Genomic DNA, 26,622 nt, shown 5'->3' with positions numbered 1-26,622 from the left:
GCAAGAGCATTATTTTGGGCTGGTAACTTTTAAAAGCTGCAGATATGAGAGAAACTCTGAAAAGTAGAAGTTACCCTTTGTATGAGACATTTACATTTGTAAAGAAAATCTCCATCTGTAAAGGTGTCTCCCTCTCTGTACCAGGAAGAAGGGAGGGGGAACTTATCTCTAGAAACTCTTATCAATACAGAAGGCAAGGACTTGAATCTGCATATAACCTTACCCCTGTTTACTGTGCTTTTCCAGTAACCTCCCATAACTGACTCCCCCCACCCCAACATCCTCCTTTGCCTTTAGCTGAGGGTGATATTTAAGGTGAGAGCTTCCACCATTTTGGTGAGGTCCTCAGTTTTCCTGAGCCTCTCTCATGTATACATGTTATAAAGCTTTGTTTAATTTTCTCCTATTATTCTGCCTCATGTGAATTGAATTCGTAGCCCAGCCAGAAAGACCTAGAGTGGGTAGAGGAGATGTCTTCCTCCCCAACAATTTCATGCTGTGCAAAGACCAATAAGAGAAGCCTCAAAACCAACTTTTATGAAAGGAGAACACAGAGGTTAGTGTGAGTTATTATATAGTTACATACTGTTTATGAAGTTTGGATGCTGCCACAGTGGTCAGGAGGAGGGCAAAATGGGTGAAGGGGGTCAATTATATGGTGATGGATGGAAACTACACTTTCTGTGTTGCACACCCTGTAGTGTATACAGATGCTGAAGTCTAATGCTGCACCCGTGATTCCCATACAATGTTATAAACCAATGTTACCTCAATAAACATAAAAAAGGAAAGAAGGAAACACTTGCCTAATCTGCAGTCATGAAGATTTAGTACTGATTTCTTCTGAGAGTTTGTTGGGAGTTTAGCTAACCTACTCCATAGCATTGCTGCCTCGGCATCCATTTTGTGTGGCCAAGAAGTCTGCATGGGCCTTGAAGTGACACTAGCCCCTCCCAAGAGTGTGCACCCTAGATAACCACCGGCAGAGTCACAAGTACATGTCAGTTCCTGATATGATTCCTGCAACTGCCCTTGTGAGAAGCATTCTCCCCACCTCCCAGGGCCTTGGCCCTGTGCGCCCCTTAGATAAGACCCCAAGAAGCTTACCAAAAATTTGTTCTTTTTGGCTTGAATTGACCGATGCAGACTTAGGCAGGAACCCCAAAACACTCCACCTCTGAACCCCAATAAAGGCATACGCCCCAGGTCCTGCCCTGCTCTCTGCCTGCCCTCTGCCTTAACCTCCCAGTGTGGCCCATCGAGGTGTGCTGTGCATCTTCTCCAGGACCTGTGAGTAACAAACTTCTCTATTTCAACTCCTTGGTGGTCTTTTGTTGAACCCAGGCTCACATCCAATACTCCCGGGGTAATTTGGCAAATGGTAATTTGACAAAGTCACCATGAGTATTATAGGCATACCTCATGTTATTGCACTTTGCAGATATTGCATTTTTTATAAATTGGCAATGTAAGGAAGAGGGAGAATTCCTTTCCCCTTCTGGTTCTTATGGCTGGGCAAGAATTAAAAATGATATAAGGGGGGCCGGCCCTGTGGCGCAGCAGTTAATTGCGCACGTTTCACTTTGGCGGCCTGGGTTGCGCCGGTTCGGATCCCAGGTGCGGACATGGCACCACTTGGCAAAGCCATGCTGTGGTAGGTGTCTCACAAATAAGGTAGAGGAAGAGGGGCATGGATGTTAGCTCAGGGCCAGTCTTCCTCAGCAAAAAGAGGAGGATTGGTGGCAGATGTGAGCTCGGGGCTAATCTTCCAAAAAAAAAAAAAATGATACAAGGTCTGTTAGGAGGAGCAAATCAAAGTTTAATATGTGTACACAGGGAATTCAAATAAGTGGGAAAAATTCCAAAGACAGTCAGGCAAAATGAGGTGCATATGTCCTTCTGGACTAAAGAGAGGGAAATAGAGACCTGAGACTTCAAAAGGGGAGAAGGCAAGTCACAGGAAGATGAAAAGAGTTCATATTTGGTAAACAAATGTTTGTGTTGTCCCATCTATAGACAATGGGACCCAAAAGAGATTTTTTTTTAAAAGATTTTATTTTTTCCTTTTTCTCCCCAAAGCCCTCCAGTACATAGTTGTATATTCTTCGTTGTGGGTCCTTCTAGTTGTAGCATGTGGGACGCTGCCTCAGCGTGGTTTGATGAGCAGTGCCATGTCTGTGCCCAGGATTCGAACCAACGAAACACTGGGCCGCCTGCAGCAGAGCGCACGGACTTAACCACTCGGCCACGGGGCCAGCCTCTCAAAAGAGATCTTTTGATAAAATGGCCCTTGCTAGATGCCTTCCTGCCAACCACACCCAGAATTATCTATGATAAAATTTCCTTCCCAGAACAGGTCCTTTTATCTTAAAGTCTTTTTGGTAATTTGGGGGAAGGTCAAATATTCTTCAAGAGTCTTCTGAGTATTGATTGTCTTCAGCTTGAAATGACCCACATACTAGAGTGGAACATCTTGGGGTGGCCTGGCCTGAATGTATCAGTTCCCTCCTCTGAAGCTTCCCTGGAAGATTCACATATTAAAAGCTGAGCTGGTGACTGTGCAGAGAGAAAATGAGCTAGTAGCCGGGTGGTAAGAAATGAGCAAAGGGAGAAAAGAACATGGATTAGAATGAGGATGAACAAGCAGATAGGAAGGGATGGGAGCTCACACACCATTAAACCAGTTCCTGATCCTGGGAATAAGTCAGTCCAATGAAATGGATGAGCTTCATTCATCTGATGGAAAATGTGAATCTTCTCTTTATAGATGGAAGTTAGGAAATGATGCGGGGTCGGTGAGCCGAGGAGTCGAAAGAAAGATTTCTTAGACTCTCAAGATCTGGCAGTAGTGCTCTTTTATTTAGAAAATAGTGTGGAATAGCATGGGGACAGGACCCATGGGCAGTCAGAGCTTCTGCTGCCGCCGCTTCTGCTGCCCCCGCTGGCATGGGGACAGAGCCCATGGGCAGGCAGAGCCGCTGCTGCTGCCCCCGCTGGCATGGGGACAGGACCCATGGGCAGGCAGAGCTGGTGCGTGGGGACAGGACCCACGGGCAGTCAGAGCTCCTGCTGCTGCCCCGAGTTGAGGGTTAGGGCTAATTTTATAAGGCATAGGTATATGATTCATCTCTTTACAAGACAAAGGAAAGAACATGAAAAAAAGTTAAAATGGTATCAGTGCGGGTGGGGTCTGGTCATTGGGTGATCCCATGACTTTTAGACAAGAATCAAATCGGATTAAGTAAAGGTTAGAAAGGTTAGACACCACCACCCTAAACCAGTTACATGAGATTGCCAGACAGCAACCAACTTAAGTTCTTGCCTCTGGCATTGACCAAGAGCCTCTAGAGATAAGACCATCCCCCCCTCTTCCTGGCACAGAGAGGGAGGCATCTTCACAGATAGAGGTTTCCCTTAGAAATGTAAATGTTTCCCAACAAAGGGGCAAACAAATTCCACTCCTTGGAGCCTGAATCTCATCTGTAGTTTTAAAACTAACCAGCCTCAAAATCCTCATCATAAGCCATTTTAAAATTAAGCAGCCTAAAAATCCTCATCAGATACCACTTGCCCTGTTTGGTTCACATAAAAGCAACGTTTTTAACTGACACTTGCACAAGCTCCTCCTTGTTGGCAGTTGGTGTGTCCAGAGTAGGTCAATTTTGGAGACCCACAGAGGCTAGGCTGTTAACCTCTTACTGGAGTATGTTCAAAGTTTGCATGTTGGTGTAGGGGAAGAAAAACTATTCCTCTACCCTCTAGGCATTTCTGGCTGGTCTAAGAATTAAATTGACAGGAGACAGAATAACCAAGGAAAATCAAAGTTTAAAAACATGTATACGTAGGAGAAACCCAGCAAACCTGAATAACTCACCAAAATGGCAGAAGCCACTACCTTAAATACCATCTTCACCTTGTAACTGAAAGTTCGGTCTCTGAACCCAGTGCCAATCCAAATAATGAGAACAGAGTCTTGAGTGAAAGAGGAAAGGTTTTTACTATGCCAAGCACAGGGAGCAAAGCAAGGGCTTAGGCCTCAAAAATTGCTAGCTCCCCGATGAGGAACGGGTAGGGAGTTTTATTTGGGGTTTCGGGTAGGGGAGGCGGTGCATGTAGCTTGTGCAGTTTGGCATTTTCCCACCAGCCTGCGTTTGGCCTTGAGAGGCTGCTTGCAGCGAGGCAGGGGGATGGTGAGATAGGAGGATGGCAGGTGGGCATCCTTTGCCATTGTCTTGTCTTCCTCTTTGAGGCGGGTTCCAGCGCCAGGAGTCAAGGAGTTGGGGTCTAGGAGGCCTCCGCTCCTTGATGTTCTTGAGACAGCGGCTTTCCTGGCAAACTTCAAGGACATATGATTAGCTAAACTTTAGTGTGCCTCCAACTCCAGGCCACCTTGGCTTTTAACAGTTTGTAACTCCCATTTAGTTGTAAGGCTCAAAGAGTCAAAGTTTAAAGAGACAGATGTTTACATGTGAGTGGAGCTAGAGAAGCAGGGAAGGGGGTGGTGAGTTTTAGTTTTAACCCTGTATACGCTGGGTTCAATGTGGGGGAACTGATATCAGGGTTGATGTTAAGAGCCTGTAACAACCTTAGGACAAAGGAGCGTGTTGGGGGTCGTGGTTTGGAACTTTAAAGGGGAGGAAGGCAATTTACATGGAGATAGAAAAGCAAATGTTTGATAAATGTTTACTGGGCCATCTATAGACAGTGTGATGAGAGTGAGAGAGGGTGAGAGAGAGAGGGAGAGAGAGAACTTTGATAAAAATGGACTTAACAAGGATCCTCCCAGTCTATTACACCCAGAGTTATATATGGACATGGCTTTTGCAGGGGACAGGCCTTCTATCTTAAATTCTTTTAGGCAGTTAGGGAGGAGGTCAAAATTTCTTTCAGAGTCTTTTGTCCTTAAAAATAATCAAGCCAAAGATACACATTTTGGGGCAGCCAATTCTGATCTGCCAGAGTGTTGCTGAACTCTTGTTCCACTATCATGGAGAGATTTAAGACCACCTTTACCAACTTGTAAACTCCAAAGCTGGGGAATAAGACCCTTGATGCTGAAAAGAACTTGAAGTTGTGATACACAAGCAGATTCTCTGTGACTTCTCAATTGGCACATTCATGTGGCACAATCTTATGAAAAAAGGAGCCCAAGTTTGCAATGTGGCTGGCATTTAGGGTGGAGTATCTGGAGGCAGAAGGGCCAGGTGTTCAAGTCCACTTTGTCCTGACCAGTCAGCTGGGAACTATATATGAACTTTGTTGCCACGTGAAATAAAAAGGCCAGTGTGGTTTGTATACAAAGTTAGAACTGTGCCAGTAGTTCCCAGAGTCTGGAGTGTTCCATGACCTTTGCCACTGGCACTGTTAGTGCGTAAACATCTCCATTTTCCATGTGCTCCTGTCAATCTGGGGGAGCAGAACAGATGCAGAATAGCTGGTACAGGAGGCCTGCAGTCTGATTCAGGCAGCCATAAAGGCTGGTCCTGCCACCTGACCAAGTGAGTCCAGAGTTTGGATCCACTCATATGTAGTTTGTGGTATTGGGCAGCTTAACCATGTGGGCACCCGCAATACCCCAAATTGGACAAGGGTGGCTCATAAGCCATCCAGAACATTTGGTTCTTGGGCAAATGTTTGCGCCAAAGGGAGTAGTGTTAGAGTCACTTGCAATTTCCTTGAGAGGTTGCAAGATGCCACCTGTGGACTCAAACCGCAGAGTTTGATTGCAATATTTCCCTACTATGTCACTCAGGTAAGGTACAATGTCATGTTTACTTTCAATGCAAAGGGAACACCTTTCACCTATTGTCTTAATCCAGGCAAGGGACAGTCCTGGAGCTGCTCTAGAGGTTTTCTGGAGCCCACAAGACTCACCAGGAGAAGAGGCAGAGTGATGTTTTCTTTGTCCTGGGCACCATACCCTGTCATTTATCCATCTCCTGTACTTAGTCCACCAGGCATTTATATGGAATAGAGCCCAGTTCAGGTTATTCTGTACTATCTATCTATTGACATAATCAGTTGTCAGATTGATTAGTTAGCATGGCCATGGGTTGATAAACTGGCATAAGGGGGAGTTTGGTTTGTGCTCAACCTGAAGAGAAAAAGAGGGTTGGTGAGAGCAAGACACAGCTTAGAAAAGAGTCCATAGTGGAAACTTAGAGAGGGGAAGTGGACAGATAGAGACCAGCACTCTCCAGTCAGTTTTCTAATAAATGATTAAAAGGAATATATATTAATTAATATATATTAATATATTAATAGGAAAAGTATTGGTGTGTGTATGTGTGTAGGGAACTTTAAAAGCAAGTGGGGAAAATAGATGAAAAGTATGTTTCTTGACCCATGGTCTTGGGAAAAGCTGTCTATTTGATGAGGCTGGCTGCTTCTGGGGCCTGGGTATTGGCCCTGGAAACCCTTAGTTTAAGGTCACCTGTGGAGACTGTCTCCCAGTTGTCCTGAAAGTGAAGTTCTGGGTCTGTTTTGATGTGGTTTGCAAGCATCCAGGAAGATTTTTCCTTTATTTTGATGGCAGTGTAGGTGATCAGTAGGACTTCATAAGGCCCTTCCCAGTGAGGTGACGGTGCATTTTTTCTTCTAAAGACCTTGATGTAAACCTGATGTCCTGGTCCAAAGGGATGGTAAGTGTTGTCACAAGGTGGGGGCCACGCCTCTTTTACCTGTTGATCATATACTTCAAGTAGACTAGCTAAATTTTGTCTACAGCTTGTCAAGTTTCAAATTTTTCACTTGAGTTCCCATAATATTCACCTAATCCAGGAAGGGAAGCATTAGAGATGCCAGTAGGCATCGGGCATCCAAAAGAAGTCAATCCACGTCTCCTACTTGGATTATTCTGGATCTTTACAAGGGCCAAGGGCTGAGCTTCTGGCCATTTGAGTCCAGTTTCTTAACAGACCTTTCCTAAAGTCCTTTCGATGTCTAGATTTTTATGTTCCACTTGCCCTGATGATTGAGGATGATGTGGGTAATGAAATTTTAATGAGTGCCCCAGAGTTTCTTCAAGCAAGTGGTTTATCTCTACAGTAAAATGAGCTCCTCGCTCTGCTTCAATCCATAAAAGAACGCCAGAACAAGGAACAACCGCAGTTGTTAGTTTCTGTCCCACTGTTGTGGCCTCTGCACATCTAGTCGGATAGCACTCAGTGCATCCACTAACCACGCAGACGATCACCAAACAGTGAGAACAGCCTAAAGCTGGGGCAAGGCTGTAAAGTCCATTTGGAGTGCCACACAAGGCAGTGTGGGGCTGGGAGGACTTCCTGGGGTACACTGATTTTCCCCAGAATCTTGGTGAGACTTGCAAGTCATGCACTGGGAAATAATGGGGTCAGAAATTTTGTGGCTGCCAGGGAATACCAATTGTCTTTTAGTTCCTTGACTATCCCCCATCTGCACATATGTCCCATTTGGTGGGAGATAAGTGCAAGACAAAAAGTCAAAGGAAAAGAAGCTACAGGAAGTTCCTTGGCCCAGTGTCTAACCCATGTGATCATTGTTTGGTACCCTTTGTATCCAATTCTCTTTTTCAGATTCTGGCAAATTTGCCTGAAAATTAATATCAGTCAGTGATAAAGTCAGGTTTAAAAATTGGATGGGGAAATGGAAATTTGAGATGGGAGGTAAAGAGCTTGTAACAGAATTAAGTGTCCATTAGCTATAGAAGTTCCAGTAGAAGTTAAGAATCCAGGGGATTTCCTGGTCTGGCCCCACGTTTTAGTTCACATTCTCTGCTTCAGTGGTCCAGTGGTTCACCAGTTTGGATCCTGGGCGAGGATGTGGCACTGCTCTTCAGGCCATGCTGAAGCAGTGCCCCACATGCCACAACTAGAAGGACCTATAACTAGAGTACACAACTATGTACTGGGGGAGAAGAAGAAGGAAAAAGAAAGATTCCAGGGGATTTCCAAACTGTGGGCACAGCATGGCAGACTCCAAAAGCGTATGTGGAGTCCGTGTACAGAGTGGCAGTTTTCCCTTTTGCTCATGTGCAGGCTCTAGTGAGAGCTATGATCCAGCAGCGTGGGTGATTTTACAGTGGGCAAGGAGCAAGCTTCAAGCATTTCAGGTGGGGAAATTGTGGCATAACCAGTTATTATGTTTCCCCGGAAACTCCATGTACAGGAGCCGTCACAAAACGGAAGTAAGTCTGGGTTGTCTAAAGGGATGTCTAAGGGATCCTCTTGCGGCTTTGAGACCATTTCTATGTTGCAAGGCAATCACATGGGATGGAGTGGGGCTCTCCATCATCAGGGAGGGGTAATAAGGTAGCTGGATTCAAGGTATTACAGGATGTAAGATGAAGGAAGGGTTAATCAAAAGAGCCTGCTCATCGGTGTCTGTGCCCTGTAGAGAGGTGTGTCCTGTGAACTTGGAAAAGAGCAGACACAGCCTGGGGAACACAGAGATGACTGGGAAAGCCTAACATTAGAGTACTGGCTTTGTCAGTCAGGGTGGCAGCTGTGGCCACCACAGGTAAGCATGGGGCATACCTGATGCCACAGGGTCTAGTTGGCATGAGAAATATGCTATAGGACACATCTGAGGGGCAAAGACTGTCCTAGAATGTGTGCAGCTATTCCATTATTTTCATGGCAGTGTAGATGAAAAGGTTTGTCAAAAGCAGGTAAGTAGAGAACCAGGGGTATGGACAAAGGTAATTTTAAGGCTTCACAGGAGTTTCATGGATCTGAAGGCCGGGAAATAGGCTGTGGGGTGATGTCTGGGAGAAGAGCACACAGAGGGTTATCAAGGGCTGCGGAATCAGGAATCCACTGGGGCAGTAACCAGCTGCCCCTAGATGCTTACGGAGCTGTTTCTTCATTGTGGGGAGAGGGGTGGAAAAAATGGACTCAAGGCATTTGGGGTGAGCTGTTGAAAGCCTTGACATGGCTCCTGTCCTGAGTAGGTCCCAGTCATCTGCACCCACTGAGGTTCAGGTCTGGAGGCTTTATGGCCTCGAGCAGCTCGTGCCTTGAGGAGAGTGAGGGATCTGTAAGGGCTCCCTGTTTACTCTGATTACAGAGTAGAAGGTCATCCACATACTGAACAGGAGCGGAGCCTTGAGTGAAGGCTACAGAATCCAGGTGGGCTGCAGGATTGGGGAAAATATGAGAGGGACTCACAATATCCCTGAGGAAGGCGAGTCCACATGAATGGCCTCCCTTTAAATGTAAATGCAGAACGAACTTGTGAGTCAGGCTGCAGTGGGATTGACAAGAGAGCTGAGCAAGGTCAACTCTTGTCACCCAGGCTGCACCAGCAGGAGCTGAGCTCAGAATGACAGCTGGATGAGGGGCCAAGGATGCTGAGGAATACAGGACTCTATGGCTCTGAGGGCTTCTATGGATTTGGTTCCCGTCTGAGTCAAATTCACCTTCTTTTTTCACTGGTCAGATTGGAGGATTACAGGGGAAAGAAGTAAGAACTAGTCCAGCCTGTTGCAGAAGGGGGTCTGTTATATTTTCAATTCTTCTCTCTGCATCTCTGGAGAGTGGGTATTGGGTTATGATGGAAACGGTTGATTCTTCTTCCAAGTAATGTGCACGGGTTCTGCACTCAGTAACAATTCCTCTTCATTTGCATGTGTAGTCCAAAGACTAATGGGGACGTCATTTAAAGATTCCTCCTCTTCAGAAGAATTTAAATCAGATAAGTCTCTAGTAAGGAAAGTAGGAGACTTGGGGTTTGGTCTGAGAACAGGGAAATAAAAATACCTTCTCATTACAATTTATAGTGGCATAAAATTTACAAAATAAATCTCTGACTAAAATGTTTCCTGGTGAGCAGTGGGAGAGTAGAGAGGCAGGGTGAGTGCTAAGGGGCTGAAGATGTTGCAGTGGGCTGGGATCTGGGCCATGAAATAGGCTGCCCAGAGACTCCAACAGCTTGAACAGAATCAGAGGGGACGGGTAAACATAAACCCTCTGAAGGGAGAGTAGAGAAAGTCACACCAGTGTCTCTTAAGAAATCTGGTTCCCGATCCTCTATTTTAAGTTTAATGGTGACTCAGGGGAGCGACTGAGGATCAGCTGACCCCATCATTTAAGGGGGAAATGCCCCTCAGGAGGAGAAATACGAGCCTTCTGGGGGTGCTGGGGCCAACAGGGGTATTTTTTTTAATTTTCCTCCTCTTAAGAGCAGCACAATCTCTTCCCAATGCCCTGGTTTCCTGCGAGAACTGCAAGTGTCTGGAGGCGAATAGGGAGCCCTCTGAGTGGCGTCAGTGACTCTCAGTTACAGTTTTCTTCTCTAGAGATTCAAGTTGGAAAGTGAGATGAGTTGCCTTTAACTCATTTTTTCTTTCACTCTTCTGCTATTTTCAAAGAACTGTGTAGCACTCTCCATTATTACACTTACTGGCTGCCCAAACCAAACAACCACACTGTTTGGAATTTATTTTTTTATGTCAGGAAGAAAATTTCCTACTAAAGCAGAAATTAAGAGATTCCTGTGCTCTGGGACTTCCAGGTTCAATGCACTGCGTCTTTGAAAAGTTTGTACAATGTGTTCAACAAAGGCTTTTGGATGTTCCTCATTCTGAGTGCATAATTCAATTTTTGACCCATTAACTTTTGGAGGAAATACCTCTAAAATGGCTCCTATTCATCCTTGAGTATCAGCCTCAGGCAGAGCCCCTTCCTGATCACTTTCAGGAGGGCCTGGGAGAGGGTCTGGCGCTCTATTTCCCCTGTGAGGGGGCCCCCTGGCCTGTCTGATAACTACAGTGTAATCCTGGGCTGGAAGAACCCCCTTAGCAGCCAGCCACGATCTCCGTGGGTGGGGTTATGAATAGCCATTAACCTTTCTGAGTCCTCTCTAAATTTAGTGGGATCTTCTGACCATGGAGGCAGGAGAGGTTTATAATTTAATAGATGGGCTGTGTCCAGGGGACATGAACTGTCTGCAGCGGAGGTCCAGGGCACATCCACAGTGAACCCTGCATGGACTGCCTGATGCCGGCAGAGCCTGATGACAGAGCCCTGGAAAGCAGGAGGACTTGGAAGGGGCAGCAAACTAGCCTTCCTGCCTGTCCTGGCTGCTTCCACTGAATTCACTTCCTGGCTTCAGCATTTACACCAGTGACCTGTGTGCCCCTAGCTTGGGGGTGAGGCCTGAGGGCCCCTGTGAGTCTCCTAAAGAGAGGGCAGTGAAGATGGGTAGCTGGATGCTGTCTGGAGGAGTTGGGGTTTTAGGATCTGAGGAGAGTGGCTGAGGAGCTAAGTCTTGAGAAGAGGAGTTAAAACCAGGGGCCCAGAGACCCACCAGATCTTCCAGAGGGTCAGGGACAGGGAGCTGGGGGTACAGGGGAGCAGAGGTGGGAGGAGAAGGGGAATTTTCATTAAATTTGCTTTTTAATCTTTGTTATAAGTTGGACTTCTGTTCTTTCATTTTATTAAGTGATTCCCTCAGGCCAGTCATTATATTTTTAAAATTTTCTTTTCAATTTGATCTTCCCACAAATATCCATAAGACATCTGCTTGTGATAAGAGCTTTCTAAAATATTTTTCGAATATAGAAGTTTTTCCAATTCAAAAGGCCATCGTCTGGCCATTGATGAGTAGGATCTCCATTTGTGTATTTATTCCATTAGTGACTCAATCCAATGAGCCTTTTTAAGGAAGGACCTGGAGGCAACCTTCCAGGCTGAGAATAAATCTTTAACAAGGATGCAGGCGGCATCCCTGGGGAGGGCACAGATGATGTGGCCCTCGTGATCCAAAATGTTCACTCCCCAAAATAATCAGAGAGAGTAAAGAGCTTCATTGCACAAGCAGTAAGGATGGTGTAGTGAAAATAGTGTCTCTGGTCTCCACGAGAGCATGGGTTGCCTTCTGTCACACACCCACTAATCAACCAGCCATGACATTCCATTAAGCCAAAGCCTAATCCAGAGCCAGGCCCTAACTCTCTTCAAGTCTATGAAGGCTGAGATGTGAGGAAACTGCAGAAGAAAAGGTTGAAGCTAGCAGAAGATGTTTCATAAAGTTTAAGGAACGAAGCCATCTCCATAACATGAAAGTGCAAGAGGAAGCAGCAAGTGCTGATGGAGAAGCTGAAGCTAGTTCTCCAGAAGATCTAGCTGAGATCATTAATGAAGACGGTTACTCTAAACAACAGATTTTTAAATATAGGTGAAATAGAGTAACATTGGAAGAAGATGCCATCTACGATTTTCACAGCTAGAGAAGAGAAGTCAAGGCCTGGCTTCAAAGCTTCAAAGGACAGGCTGACTCTCTTGTTAGGGGCTAATACAGCTGATGACTTTAAGTTGAAGCCATTGCCCATTTACCATTCTGGAAATCCTAGGGCCCTTGAGATTGGTGCTGAATCTACTCTGCTGTGCTCCATAAATGGAACAACAAAGCCTGGATGACAGCACATCTGTTTCCCTCACTCTTTACTGAATATCTTCAGCCTATTGTTGAGATCTACTGCTCAGAAAAAAAGATTTCTTTCAAAATACTACTCATTGACAATGCACCTCATCACCCAAGAGCTCTGGTGGAGAGATACAATGAGTTTGATATTGATTTCATACCTGTTAACACAATATCCATTCTACAAGTTCTGGGCAGTCATTTTGATCATGGATCAAGGAGTAATTCTGACTTTCAAGTCTCATTATTTAAGACATACATTTCATAAGGCTATAGCTGCCATAGATGGCGATTCCTCTGATGGATCTGGGCAAAGTAAATTGAAAACCTTCTGGAAAGGATTCACCATTCTAGATGCCATTAAGAACATGGGAAGAGGTCAAAATATCAACATGAACAGAAGTTTCTAAGAAGTGGATTCCAACCCTCGTGGATGACTTTGAGGGGTTCAAGACTTCAGTGGAGGAAGTAACTGCAGATGTGGTGGGAAGAGCAAGAGAACTAGAATTAGAAGTGGAGCCTGAAGATGCAATTGCTGCAATCTCATGATCAAACTTTAACAGATGAGGAGTTGCTTCTTATGGATGAGCAAAGAAAGAACTTTCTTGAGATGGAATCTACTCCTGGTGAAGATTGTTGAAATGACAATAAAAGATTTAGAATATTACATAAACTTAGTTGATAAAGCAGTGACAGTGTTTGAGAGACCTGACTCCAATTTTGAAAGAAGTTCTAGTCTGGGTAAAATGCTATCAGATGGTATTGCATGCTACAGAGAGATCATTTACAAAAGGAAGAGTCCATTGAGGTGGCAACCTTCATTGTTGGCTTATTTTAAAACATTGTGGCAATCGACCCAACCTTCAGCAACCACCACTGTGATAAGTCAGCAGCCATCAACATGGAGGCAACACCCTCCAACAGCATAAAGATTACAACTCACTGAAGGCTCAGAGGATAGTTAGCATTTTTTTGCAATGAGGTATTCTTTAATTAATGTATGCATGTTTTTTAGACACAAGGCCATTGCACACTTAATAGACTAGAGCATAGTATAAACATAACTTTTATATGTACTGGAAAACCAAAAAATTCGTGAGACTCACTTTATTGTGACTTTCATTCTATTACAGTGGTCTGGAACTGAACCCACAATATCTCCAAGGTGTGTGTGTATAGTTTTAGCTCTTAGATTTAGGTATTTCATCCATTTTGGGTTAATTTTTGTATGTGTGAGGTGTGAGGTAAGAGTATGACTTAGCATTTTTACTGCCCACTTGTGAACGTGGATATCCAATTATTGCAGCACGGTGTGTTGAAAACACTATTCTTTCCTCCATTGAATTGTTTTGGCACTTGTCAAACATCAACTGGCCATAAAGAGAATAAAAAGATCAGGCATAGGCTAGGAGAAAATATTTGTACAATACAAAGCTGATAAAGGATTATTATCCAAAATGTACAAAGAATCCTTAAAAACCAACAATAAGAAAACCAACAACCCAATTAAAAATGGGCAAAAGATCTAAACAGACAGCCCACCAAAGAAGACATTCAGTTGGGAAATAAGCCTATAAAAGATGCTCTACTTCCTGTATGATTAGTGAATTTCAAATTAAAACGACAATGAGATGCCAGTACACACCTGTTAGAATGGCGGAAATCCAGTACACTGACAACACTTAATGTTGCTGAGGATGCAGAACAACAGGAACACTCATTCATTGCTGGTGGCAATGCAATATGGCCCAGCAAGTTTGGAAGACAGTTTGAAAGTTTCTTACAAAACTGAACATAGTTTTATCCTATGAATCAGCAACCACACTCCTTGCATTTACCCAAATGAGTTGGAAACTTCTGTCCACACAAAAACCTGCACATGGATGTTTACAGCAGCTTCATTCATAATTGCCAAAACTTGGAAGCAACCAGGATGTCCTTCAGTAGGTGAATGGATAAATAATTGTGGTTCATCCAGACAATGGAATATTATTGAGCACTAAAAAGAAATGAGCTATCAAGCCATGAAAAGACATGGAGAAACTTAAGTGCATATTACTAAGTGAAAGGAGCCAATCTGAAAAAGCTACATACTGTATGATTTGATTACAACTCTATGACCTTCTGGAAAGGCCAAACTGTGGAGACAGTGAGAAGATCAGCGGTTGCCAGGGGTTACTGGGGAGGAGGGATGAGTAGGTGAAGCACAGAGGATTTTTAGGGCTTACTGTAATAGTGTGCACACGTCATTATACATTTGTCAAACCCATGGAACATCCTATACCAAGAGTGAGCCCTAATGTAGACTATGGACTTTAATGATAATGACGTGTCAATAGAGGTCCATCAATTATAACAAATGTACCAATCTAGTGGGGGATGTTGACAGTGGAGAAGGCTGTGTATGTGTAGGGCCTGGGGTGTATGGAAACTCTACCTGAATTTATTCTTTTTTGTTTTGTTTTGTTTTGTTTTGAGGAAAATTAGCCCTGAGCTAAGTACTGCCGATCCTCTCTTTTTGCTGAGGAAGACTGGCCCTGAGCTAACATTTGTGCCCATCTTCCTCTACTTTATATGTGGAATGCCTACCACAGCATGGCTTGCCAAGCGGGCGATATCCGCACCCAGGATCCAAACTGGGGAACTCCGGGCCGCCGAGAAGCAGAACGTGCAAACTTAACCGCTGCACCACCGGGCCGGCCCCTACCTGACTTTATTCTTGATAATTAACAGAAAGTCTATTTTTTAAAAATCAATTGGCCATAAATTCAAATTGGCCATAAACTTTAAAAATTAATTGTCCATATTTTTGGACTCTTAATTCTATTCCATTCCTTATTTCTGTAACACACTGTCTTGATTGCTGTAGCTTTGTAGTTGGTTTAGCAATCAGAATGTGTAAGCCCTCCAACTTTGTTCTTTTTCAAAATGGTTCTGGCTCTTCTGGGCCCCTTGTATCTCCATACGAATTTCAGGATCAACTTAATAATTGCTGCAAATCAGGGAGTTGGGATTTTGATAGGGACTGCACAGAATCTGCAGACCAATTTGGGGAGTATTGCCATTTTGACAAATTAAGTTTTCCAGTCTGTGAATGTGGGATGTCTTTCCACTCACATAGGTCTTTACTTCTTTTCAATGGTGTTCAGTAGTTTTCAGTGTAGAAGTCTTGCATTTCTTTTGGTAAATTTATTCTTGCTATATTTATACATAAACTTATTCTTTTTGGTGCCGTGTAAGCAGAGTTGTTTTCTTAATTTCGTTTCTGGATAGTTCATTGCTAGTGTACAGAAATACACCTGATTTTTGTATATTGATTTTGTATCCAGTACATTTGCTGAACTGGTTTATTACTTCTAATATTTTTTGTGTGGACCTCTTAGGGTTTTCTAACATAAGATCACGTCCTCTGAGGCTAGAGATAGTTTTACTCCTCCCTTTCCAATCTGGATTCCTTTTATTTCATGTTCTTACCTAATTGCCATGGCCAGAGCCCCCAGTAAAGTGTTGGATACAAGTGGAGAGAGGACCTCCCGATGTTGTTCCTGAGCAAAGGGAAAACTTTCAGTCTCTCTCCACTGAGCACAGCAGCCAAGGGCTTTTTGTGGATGGTCTTCATCAGTCTTTGAGGGTGGTCCCTTCTATTCCAGGTTTGTTGACTGTTTTTTTCTGTGTCTGTTGAGATGATCATGTGGTTCTTCTCCTTTATTCCATTAGTATGGCACATTACATTGACTGATTCTCATGTCTTAAATCAATCTTGCATTTCTGGGATAAATCCCCCTTGGTCCTTTTTATATGTTGCTGGATTTAATTTGCTGGTATTCAACTGAACAATTCTGCATCTATAGTCATAAAAGATGTTGGTCTATAGTTTCCTTGTGATGTCTTTGCTGGGTGTGGTGACAGGGTGCTCCTGGCAGTGTAGGATGAGGTGGGAAGGGTTCTCTCTTCATCTTGTATTTTTGGCGCGTTCTCTTCACTGCGTCTTCATGTGTTGCTCTATGTAATTGCCTTGCTCGTGGGGGTCCAGCACTTGACACACCCACATCCCTGAAAGTTTACCATTTACTGCATCGACCATGCTTGGCCACACGTACCCCTTGGATGTTGGTGCCAGTGAAGGGGGTGTGGTGAGAGCCCCTCTCTGGGTGGATAAAAAGTCAGTGCTCTGAAACCCTGCACACCAGCTCTCAGGTGGCCGTCGGTCAGGCCTTGGGGGAACTCCTGTTACACAACTGCCCAGGCCTCTTGGTTGGAAATGCATTTTTCTGGGTTTCTGTGAAGGTGTTTCAGGACAAGGAACTCTGCTCAGTTATGTTTAGGTCACACAGGAGTGAGGTGCGGGAGGGGTCACCCCTGCAGGAAGTGGCAGACCATCTGAGAAGTTCCTCAAGACAATGTCAGCCACATACCAGAAGGGAGCAAAGGGCTGGCTAAGGCAGAGTGCTCCAAGTGGCACCATCTTGCCTGGGAATCCACCACCCTGTCACCAGCCCACTGAGCCAGACAGGCTGCAGGTGCCCCTAACATCCTATCCCACAAACCACACAGAAACCTGACAACATGGAGAGAGTTTTGGGGGAAGAGGATGACTGTTTTGGTTTTGCTTTGCTTGGCTGGATTGTCCACATTTTGTTGTAAACAAGAACACCCTGTCACACCAGCCTTTCCACTTTCAAAGGAGTAGGAAGAGCAGAAGAACAGAGACCCCTCAGCCCCAGGAATAAATAAGCCTGAGGGGGTTTGTGATGGTCACGTGATGAGACACATGATGTGTCCCCATGATACAGGGACTGGCATGGAGCAGATGCTCAGTCCATGACACCTCTTACAGATATCCACAAGTAGGGAGCCATCATTTGGGTCCTCCTGTCTTGACAGGTGCTCCTGGGCTGGGAGAGGCGGCCATTGGGGTCTGAGGGGCCCTAGGGGTGCCCCAAGCTGGAGGGCTGGAGGTGGTCCCCAGGGCTCTACTTGTCTCCTTTCAGGACACTGTCTGTGGCTGGAAGCTCAGAACAGCCAGCACGAGTTCTGCCAATTCACAGAACACTTCCCACAGCCGGGCACTCCCTCGTCAGTGGGTGAGGGTGGCTTACTGCCATCCCATTGTGCCAGAGGTCAGGGACTGCCCAGGGCCTCTCAGCCACATTCAGACCCTCATCTTACCAGCATCTTGCCTGACTCCCGCAGCCCCCACCCCTCCCAGGGTCGAGGGGCCTGGATGTTGCCCAGCTGGTGGAGTCCGTGTGTTGGGATGAGGGATCAAGGAGGGCCTCTCCAGCAGTGGAAAGTGGGTGGGCTCCAGACCCCACCCAGACCTGGACCTTAGCCTCCACCTGCCTCCCAAGGCCACCCTGGAGACCTGGGCTAGTCACTTACCTGGAGTCTTGGGCTTCCTCATCTTTGAACTGGGCACAGTCATAGGGCTTCCCCAGAACCTGGTGAACTCTGGTCTTGACCGTGTGAGGTGTGGGCAGTGCGGGCTGAGTGCGTGTGTGACCATGAGACAGGGCCCAGGGCTGGATCTGGCAGCCAGTGGTGGCGGTGGGTGAAGAGCAGTGGTGGCAATAGCAGGTGAATCAGGGACAGACTCAGGACAGAAAGGAGGCCAAGGCTCAGGTGCCTGACTATGGAGCACAGCAGAGCTGAATCCAGCAATGTGTGCAGATACAGGGGCAGGTTCAAGCCTTGCCTTCAGACACAGGGCTCAGGGCAGTCCCACTCCCTGTGCGGTGGGCGGATACTCCAGCCCAGCAGGGAGGAGGTTTGGGAGATGAACATCTCTGTCTGAGGCCAAGTCACCACCTGGGCACAGCCCAGGGCCACAGAGTCGTTCTTTTTCTGGGTCCTGGAGGCCTGGCTCAGCTCCTGGGATGCCTCTCATTTCCCTTATGCTCTCAGAACTCAGAAGACTAAAACTTTTCCTAGCCACGCTCCCTGGGGCTCCCCCACCCCACCTTCAGAGCCATTCCTGAACACACCCTTCCTTCCCTGGGAGGTGGCCCAAAGGGATCGCCATACTTCCCTGTGGCCTCCTGCCCACGCTGCTGCCAGGCCCTGAGCCTGCCTCATCCAGCCCTTAAGCTGCCCGTGGTCCAGGCTTGGGTCCCCAGAGCAGGGTCAGAGCAAGGACTGAAGGCTGGTCAAGACCTGGCTGGGCAGCTTGTCACTCCCCTCTGACTCTCATAGGTGCTGGCATCTGGCTTGGGGCTCATCTCAGCTGCCCACCATGGCCCGGAGGCTGTGCAGCACAGCCAGCCTAGTGCGTTTCTGCCAGAAGCTGAACCGGCTGAAGACACTGGAGGAGTCCCCCACAGAGACGTCGCTACGGTGCCACCTGACCACACTGCACCTGACCCTGCTGGGTGTGGGTGGTATGGTGGGCTTCGGCCTCTACGTGCTCACAGGCACCATGGCCAAGGAGATGGCTGGCCCTGCAGTGCTCATGTCCTTCTGTGTGGCTGCTGTGGCCTCCCTGCTGGCAACCCTATGCTATGCAGAGTTGGCAGTACCTGTACCCCACAGGGGCTCTGCCTACCTGTTCACCTACATGTCCATGGGCGAGCTGTGGGCCTTCCTCATTGGGTGGAACATATTCATTGAGTGTCTCATTGTTGGTGCTGCTGTGGCCCGTGCCTGCAGCAGCTACGTGGATGCCATCTTTAGCCACCAAATCAGCAGCTTCACTGAGACCCATGTGGGCATCTGGCAGGTGCCTTTACTGGCCCAGTACCCGGACTTCTTGGTTGCTGGCATCGCACTTTTGGCTTCTGCATTCATCACCTGCAGAGCCCACATCTCTTCCTGGCTCAACCACATCTTCTCCGCCATCAACCTGGCCATCTTTCTCTTCATCATCATCATCCTGGGGTTTGTCCTGGCCCGCCCGCACAACTTGAGCACTGAGGAGGGTGGCTTTGCACCCTTTGGCTTCTCTGGCATCATGGCTGGGGCTGCCACCTGCTTCTACGCCTTTACGGGCTTTGATGTCATTGCTGCCTCAAGTGTAGAGGCCCAGAACCCAAAGCGAGCAGTGCCTATGGCCATCGCCATCTCGCATGGCCTGGTGACTAGTGCCTACATCCTCATCTCCACAGTCCTCACCCTCATGGTGGCATGGTACCGCCTGGACCCTAACTGGGCACTCGCTGACACCTTCTACCAGCGGGGTGGGAGGAAGAGGAGGAGGAGGAGGAGGAGGGAGAGGAGGAGGGGGAGGGGGAGGAGGAGGGGGAGGAGGAGGAGGAGGGGCAGAAGGAGGGGGAGGAGGAGAAGGGGGAGGAGGAGGAGGAGGGGGAGGAGGAGGAGGAGGGGGAGGAGGAGGAGGAGGGGGAGGAGGAGGAGGAGGGGGAGGAGGAGGAGAGGGAGGAGGGGGAGAAGGAGAAGGAGGGGGAGGAGGAGGAGGGGGAGGAGGAGGAGGGGGAGGAGGAGGGGGAGGAGGGGAGGGGGAGGAGGGCTGGGCAGGCTTCATCATGGTGGCTGGTGCAATCTGCGGTAAGGAGCACTTCCGGGCAAGATGGGAGGCAACAGGGTGGTGGGGCCCTGCCCTAAGCCTCCAGGGAACACATCTCCTCTGGGCCTGTGCTCCCAGTTGCATCCTGGGCCCAGGAAGGTGTAATGATTAGACTCTCCACCCCGGCTTGTGGGAGGGACCTACTCACCGCCCCTCCCAGTTGTACACAGAATGTCAGTTCTGGGCATGCGTTTCCAGATCCTTCCAGGCAGAGGGACTCAGCCCTCATCAGATTCTCCAGTGGGCCTGTCACCTAAACTGGGCTGTCTCATTCCTGGGTGGTGAGGGGGAGCAATCCAGCACCCACATACACTCACGCTCGTTCTCAGAGCCCAGAGAAACTCATGCCCATGATCCCAGGGGTCCACCCACAGCCTGGCCCCCAGCAACAGCGCCTGTTGGCCCTCTCCACCATGCTGACCCTCTCCCACCCTCTGTCACAGCCATGAACACTGTCCTGCTCAGCTGCCTCCTTGCCCTGCCACACATGGTGTATTCCATGGCCGCCGACGGGCTCTTCTTCCAGGTGTATGCCCACGTGCACTCCCGGATGCAGGTGCCCATGGTGGGCATCCTGGTGTTTGGGGTCCTCATGGCTTTCCTGGCACTGCTGGTCGAACTTGAGGCACTAGTGCAGTTCCGCTGCATCTGTGCGCTGCTGACCTACACCTTCGTGGCCACCAGCATTATCATGCTACACTTCTGAAAGTCCCCTCCATCCAGTTCTCAGGGCCCAGGCAGCCCTGTGGACACACAGCAGGCCTCAGCCCCTGAGCCCGGGTAGCTGCAACCAGCCCTGAGGCCCTACCTCGGCTTCCTGGGTGGGTGCAGGCCTGGGGCCGCCGTGGCTTGGGCCCTCGGTGTCCTGGTGGCCTCGGCCATCACCCTGGACTGCGTGCTGATCTTCGGGGACTCAGCCCTGCACCTCCTGCCCTGGGGCTACACCCTGCTGCTCCTGCTCAGCTCCGCCAGGTTTCTGCTCAGTCTCCTCGTCCTGGGGGCCCACCAGCAACAGCGCCGGCAGGACACCTTTCAGGTACTTCCTCCAGCCAGCACCCACCACGCTCAGCCCAGCCAGCTCCCTTCGCCCCTTCCTCCTCTGCCGTGGCAGGATGCACCAGGGCCGCAGGGCAGGGGAGGCCAGTGCCCCACACCCCTCTCTCTTCACGGCAGGGGGACCCTTGTCTCTGGAATCTCCAGAGGCAGAGGAAGGCTCTGTGGACTCCCGAGAAATCAGGCCCTGGGCCAGCAGCCCTTCCCTGCAGCCCAGCCCTGTCCTTGTCCCCTCAGGTTCCCATGGTGCCCCTGACCCCCGCCCTGAGCATCCTCCTCAACGTCTTCCTCATGCTGCACCTGAGCTACCTGGCCTGGCTGCACTTGTCCATCTGGCTGCTGATGGGTGGGTGGGGGCCAGGCTGGGACCCCAGGGTGCTGCAGGAGGGGGGCAAGCAGGGTGGCAGTGCTGGGACCTGCCCCTAAGGTTTGTGCCAACTTTGCAGAACTCACAGTGTATTTTGGCTATGGCATCTGGCACAGCAAGGAGAACCAGCAGGAGTGACCAGCGTTGACTTGTCCCACGCAGCAGCCCGGAGGAGACAGTACCAGCCCTGCAGCCCCCTAGCCAGGCACCAGCCCAGGAGCCCAGTCACACAGAGCAGCCCACCAGTCCATGAGGACCACTGAGAGCCCAAATGCCCTCCTCAAGAGGCCATAGGAGCAGGCAGCCCCTCTATCCAGGGCAGCTCAGTGTTGCTGGTTTGCTCATGCTGGGGGGTCCTCAAGACCTCAGGACCTTAGCCCAGGTGCCGAGCTTCAAGTGTTTGGGAGTGGGCCATGGCCAGTGCTGGTGTAGTGGACTCTTTGCCCGGTACCTTCCAGTTTATGACCAACTCCAGCTGCCTGGGCAGGTGGGGTAGCACGGGCAGAGAAGAGGCTTGAGTCCCAGGGACCCACAATAATAACTGCTCAGCCAGCCATGTGGCCCATTTCCATGTCTACTGTGGAGTTCTTTGTGGCACTGACTCCTCACCTGCCCCAGGGAATGAGACAATTGTCCCCAATCCACAGCAAAGGTGCAGAGGTTCTGTAAGGGGGAGGTGCCAGCCCTGGGACAGTCTTGAGTCAGGGACACAGCCAGGCCTTGGTCCCAGGGTCCCATCCTCAGGCCAGTGCCCTCTGCCCAGCTCAGAGGGGTGCTACGCACACCAAAAAGAGAGAGAGGTCAATGAAAGGATAGGCCAAGTGCCTCCAAGTCTCCTCTCTTGTTCCCTTGGAGGCAGATCAAGAGATTCTGGATTCAGATTGGGAGCCTGGATTCCCAAGAAGGCCGCCTAGAAAGGGCAGTGGAGTCCCGGGTTCCCTCAGTTTCCCAGGGCTCCCAGAGAGCAGGGCATGTTGAGGCCTGCCCCGGATGGAGAGGACCCCCTGCCCAGGCACACGCATCTCTCAGGCACAGGCCCACATGGCACACATGGTCCCCTGGGTTTGCACCCACGTGCAGACTGAGGCAGCAGCTGTTTCCCAGCCAAGGGCTGCCCACAGCTTCCAGCGGCCTATCTCCCTGCTGCCCCCTCAGGGCTTTGTGACAAAGGCTCAGGATGGGACACACGTGGGCAGGTGGGTGCACAAGCACCTGGGCCTGCTCCAGGGACCTTCAGCCCACCTGCTGGTGGTGGGGCCCCAGGCTTGGGGGTCCCTAGGCTCACCCTGCACCTCCCATGGCCCCCCCAAGGCCGTGCTCCATCTATCATAGATGCCTCCCCCTACCTGTTCCTGCCTGTGAGGACCACACAGGAAGCCGCTGGCTTTGGCAGCTTTACTCCTCCACTATCTGCAGCCTCAACATCACTTTCTCTGGGCCCCAAGGACAACCAGGGACACGTGACCCCGCTCCATTAACCAGGCCTCAGGGCCATGACCTTTCACCCCGGCCCTTCTGAACCTGCTTCCCACAGACACTGCCCTGGGGTGAGAGGCAGCAGGGACCCCAAGGCTTTGCTGAGGCTCCAGATGCCAGATGATACCAGATGCTGCCCAGCCTGAGCCCCAGGCCTCCCCTCCCCAGCCTGGCCCATGTTGCTCCAGCAGCAAGCTGCCATCACAGCCCTGCCCACCAGGGACCCCTGAGGAGGCAGCCCCTTGTCTCCCTGGGGTGGGTACCCCAAACCCTGCCCCTCCCTGGGACCCAGAGAGGGTTTGGCTCCTGCAGCCCCATCCCTCCCCTCCTTACCATGGGCCTGGGACATGGGGAAATTCTCCAGCAGGCAGGACTCAGGCCCCCAGGGGGATTCCAGAGCCTGAACCAGGCCAGCCTGCTGGGGCTTCCAAGTCTTCTGTGAGGGACATTCTCTCCAGCCCCTGGGCTCCATCTGGGGTCTGGGTCAGAGCGTGGTATGCATGCAGTTGCTTCAGGCTTGGTGAGCAGCTGCCCAGACACATTCTCAGCTGTAACCTTGGGCAGCAGTGACATGTGTACAAATATACAGTCTCCCCACCCCATGGTTCCCAGGATCCCGGTGAACAGGTTCCAGGGAGTTGGGCTATTGACACCAAGGAGACATATAAAAGGTCCCAAAGGACCCCATGCCCACCAATTCAGCCCCTCCCCCCTCCCCCCTCCCCCATCCCAGCCCTCCACAGCCCAAGGGCTGCCACCAGGAAGGGGCTGGTGCTCATCAGCTGAGCAGGTATGGGACCAAGATGTGCCAGTGCCCTTGCCTGTGGTCCTAGGGGGTCAGAGCATCTGCCAACCACACTCCTCACTCCATGGATGAGGCCCAGAGCTGGGAGGGGCCATGCCCTGGGAACCCAGCACAGAGCAGCTGCCACAGCTCCTCTTGTCAGGCTGCCTTCTCCCTGGCCTTGGACTCTGGCTGCACAGACCCCAGTGCAGAGCAGCTGAGAGGGCAGGGGCTCTCCCTGTGAGGGGGTGCCGGCAGGGGGAGGAGGGCTGGGAGCCAGGCAGGGCTGGAGGTGACCACAGCCAGTGTGGTGGACAGCTGGAGAGCGGGGAGCTGCTGGGAACACTGGAGACGAGGCCTGGGAGAGCATCTCCAGCCCCAGCCCCAGCAGGAGCCCCACTGGGTCAGGGCCCTGCATCTGTTCCCTGCAGTCTGTACACGAAAGTGGCTTCTGTGGTCCCCAGACAGCACCTGCCGAGGCTGGAGCTCAGGGAAGGACAGTCTGCCTAGGAGCTGAAGGGTGGAATTCTCCCCCAACCTCTGCCCTGGGCCTGCTGGGGCTTCAGCCATGAGTCCCCAAGTTGGGGCCCTGACCCTTCCCAGTCCCCAACCCCCAACCCTCAACCCCCAACCAGCAGAGAAAGGCTACAGGCCTCAGGAATGGGCCAGCAAGTGGGTGCCAGGCCCACCCTGGTGACGGTGTCCAGTTACCAGGAGCAGCAATGGGGACAGGTGCTGGGACCCCTCTATGACATCTGGGCAGCTGGGTGTGCAGGTGGGGAAGCCGCCTGTCTGCTCAGGGTTGGCAGTTCCCTTCAGGGCTTTTGTCTGCAGATGAGGACAGAAGGTCAGGGCCCCAGCCACCATCCTCCAAAGTGTAGCCAGGGTCAGGCAGGCCCGCAGCCCCTCCTCATGCTTGGTCCTCCAGTAGAAATGGGCTTCTCCATCCACGTACAACAGCAGCAGGTCACAGAAGGGGGTGATCTGGGAGAGGCAGGGCAGACCCACAGCCTGGTCCCCAATCTGCCATCCCACCACCTGCCCAGCCCTCACCCCAAGACTCAGTATCACCCCAGGGGGCTCAGGGGGTCACTAAGGGGGCACATGCTTCCCGGCAGCTAGAGGGAGCCATGATGGCCAGACTCACCACACCCAGCCGAGCCGCTCCGGTGCCCAGAGTGAGGGTTGTGGGGATGAGCCCGAACTTCCCTGCCTGAGAGAGACCTGGGCTGAGCCTCTCTGCCTCTGGCTGTTGCCCCCTCCTGCCCCTCATTGCCAGCCCCCATCTGTCCTGGCCTGACCCCTACCTGCCCAGTGACCAGGATGTGGAAGCAGATCCCGTAGAGCTGAGGAGGCTCCGGGCCTCCAGGCCTGAGGCCTCCCCCCAGTGAGCAGCTGTCCTGGGGCAGGAGAGAGTCCAGTGGCTGCTCTGCCCACTCCTGGGTGGCCTGGCCATCACAGGCCTCATCTTACTCATCCACTGACTCCATCCACCCCAGCCTGAGTCCTGGGTCTCAGCCCTGTGTCACTGCTGAGGACACAGGGGACAAGCAAGCTGGGACCTGCCTCTCAGAAGCTCCCTGCCTGCTGAGGGGATGGGGACAGAAGGGTCCCTAAACAGACACTGGCAGTGGGGGAGAGGGAGGTGGGGCAGGCCTGGGGCTGTGGGGTCCAGAGATGGGCACTCACTCTCCCTGGGAACCAGGGAAGACTTCCTGCTGGGAGATCCTCAGGCTGGATTCCCAGGGCTCAGGAAGGAGCTCCAGGCAGAGAACGAGGGCAGGGAGAGCGCAGGGGGGGGGGGCAGGGCGTGGGCAGGTCCAGCCCCACGTGGTTGCACAGGGCTTGGGGACCAGTGAAGTCAGGCCAGGAGGGCCCAGCAGGCAGCGTCATAGGTCGTCACCTCCAGGCCCGGTGGCTGTGTGCACATATGTGTGAGGGTGACAAGGTGACATGAGGGGGCAGAAGGATGGGTGTGCTGTTTTCTTGAGAAGTGACCCCTTTCACATCATGGAGTGCCTCTTTGTCCCTGAGAATTTCCCTTGTTCTGAAATCCGCTTTGTCTGGAATTAACACAGCTCCTCTAGCTTTCCTTGGATGTGTGCTATCCCGACTTAATCTTGTTCTGTCCCTTTACTCCTAACCCAGCTGTGTCTTTACAATGAAAGTGAGTTTCTTGTGGACAGCATGTAGTTCATTCTTATTTTTTTTAATGTGGTCTGATGAAGTCTGTCTCTTACTGGCCTCATTTAGACCATTCCTATTTAAAATGATTATTGATGTAGTTGGATTAATATCTACCATACTTGTAACTGTATCTGTTGCTTTTGATCTTTCAATTTTGTCTTGACTTGTTAAATTATTTTTTGCCCTCTCTGGTTTTGATTGAGCATTTTATAAGATTCTACCTTTTCTTTTCTTTTAGTGTGTCAATTGTATTTCTTTAAAGTTTTTAAATGATGTTGCACAATTCTGTGAATATACTAAAAAACCCTGAATTTCATGCCTTCAAGTGTGACTTGTATGTGAACCATTTCTCACTAAAGCTGTTACAATGAATAAAAGACAGCATTGTGCATCGGCAACACAGAATGTAACCCCCAGAAGGGAGCACAGAACCTCGTTCACTCACTTTAAAGGACCCGAACTAGTGCATTGAAACACAGGGAAATTCTACAAGTTAATGTTCTAGGTACCAGGAAATCCTGAAATGTTCACCAGGATTTCCATGTTTCAATTAAAAAAAAAGGCACCTAGGTTTTAAAAACACATATTCACAAATGTCAGGAAGGCATCATCATCGCTCAGGGGAGGGGACATGGGTAAGTCGTCAAATGGAGAGAATGTCAGAGTTCAGGTCACACGAATCTGGACCCTGAATGTGAAGGTGGACCCACACGTATCACTGCTCCACCCCCAGGGATGACCTCAGAAGGCAAAGAGGACAATTAACAATATCTCTTTCAAAAGCATCAGTTGTTGAAAAACCAAAATATTAAGAAATAAATATTTTGGAATCATGAA

At 49.8% G+C, this 26,622-nt stretch overlaps 1 pseudogene; it reads left to right on the top strand.

Moving 5' to 3' along the window:
• Window positions 1-1,097: 1,097 nt before the first annotated feature.
• On the top strand, window positions 1,098-26,190 carry LOC103543560 (cationic amino acid transporter 4-like; annotated as a pseudogene).
• Window positions 26,191-26,622: the final 432 nt, after the last annotated feature.

This window comes from Equus przewalskii, chromosome 7, assembly GCF_037783145.1.
Source record: "Equus przewalskii isolate Varuska chromosome 7, EquPr2, whole genome shotgun sequence".
Taxonomy (NCBI): domain Eukaryota; kingdom Metazoa; phylum Chordata; class Mammalia; order Perissodactyla; family Equidae; genus Equus; species Equus przewalskii.
Note: the sequence above shows the minus strand (reverse complement) of the source record. Positions and strands in the feature narration are given on the sequence as shown.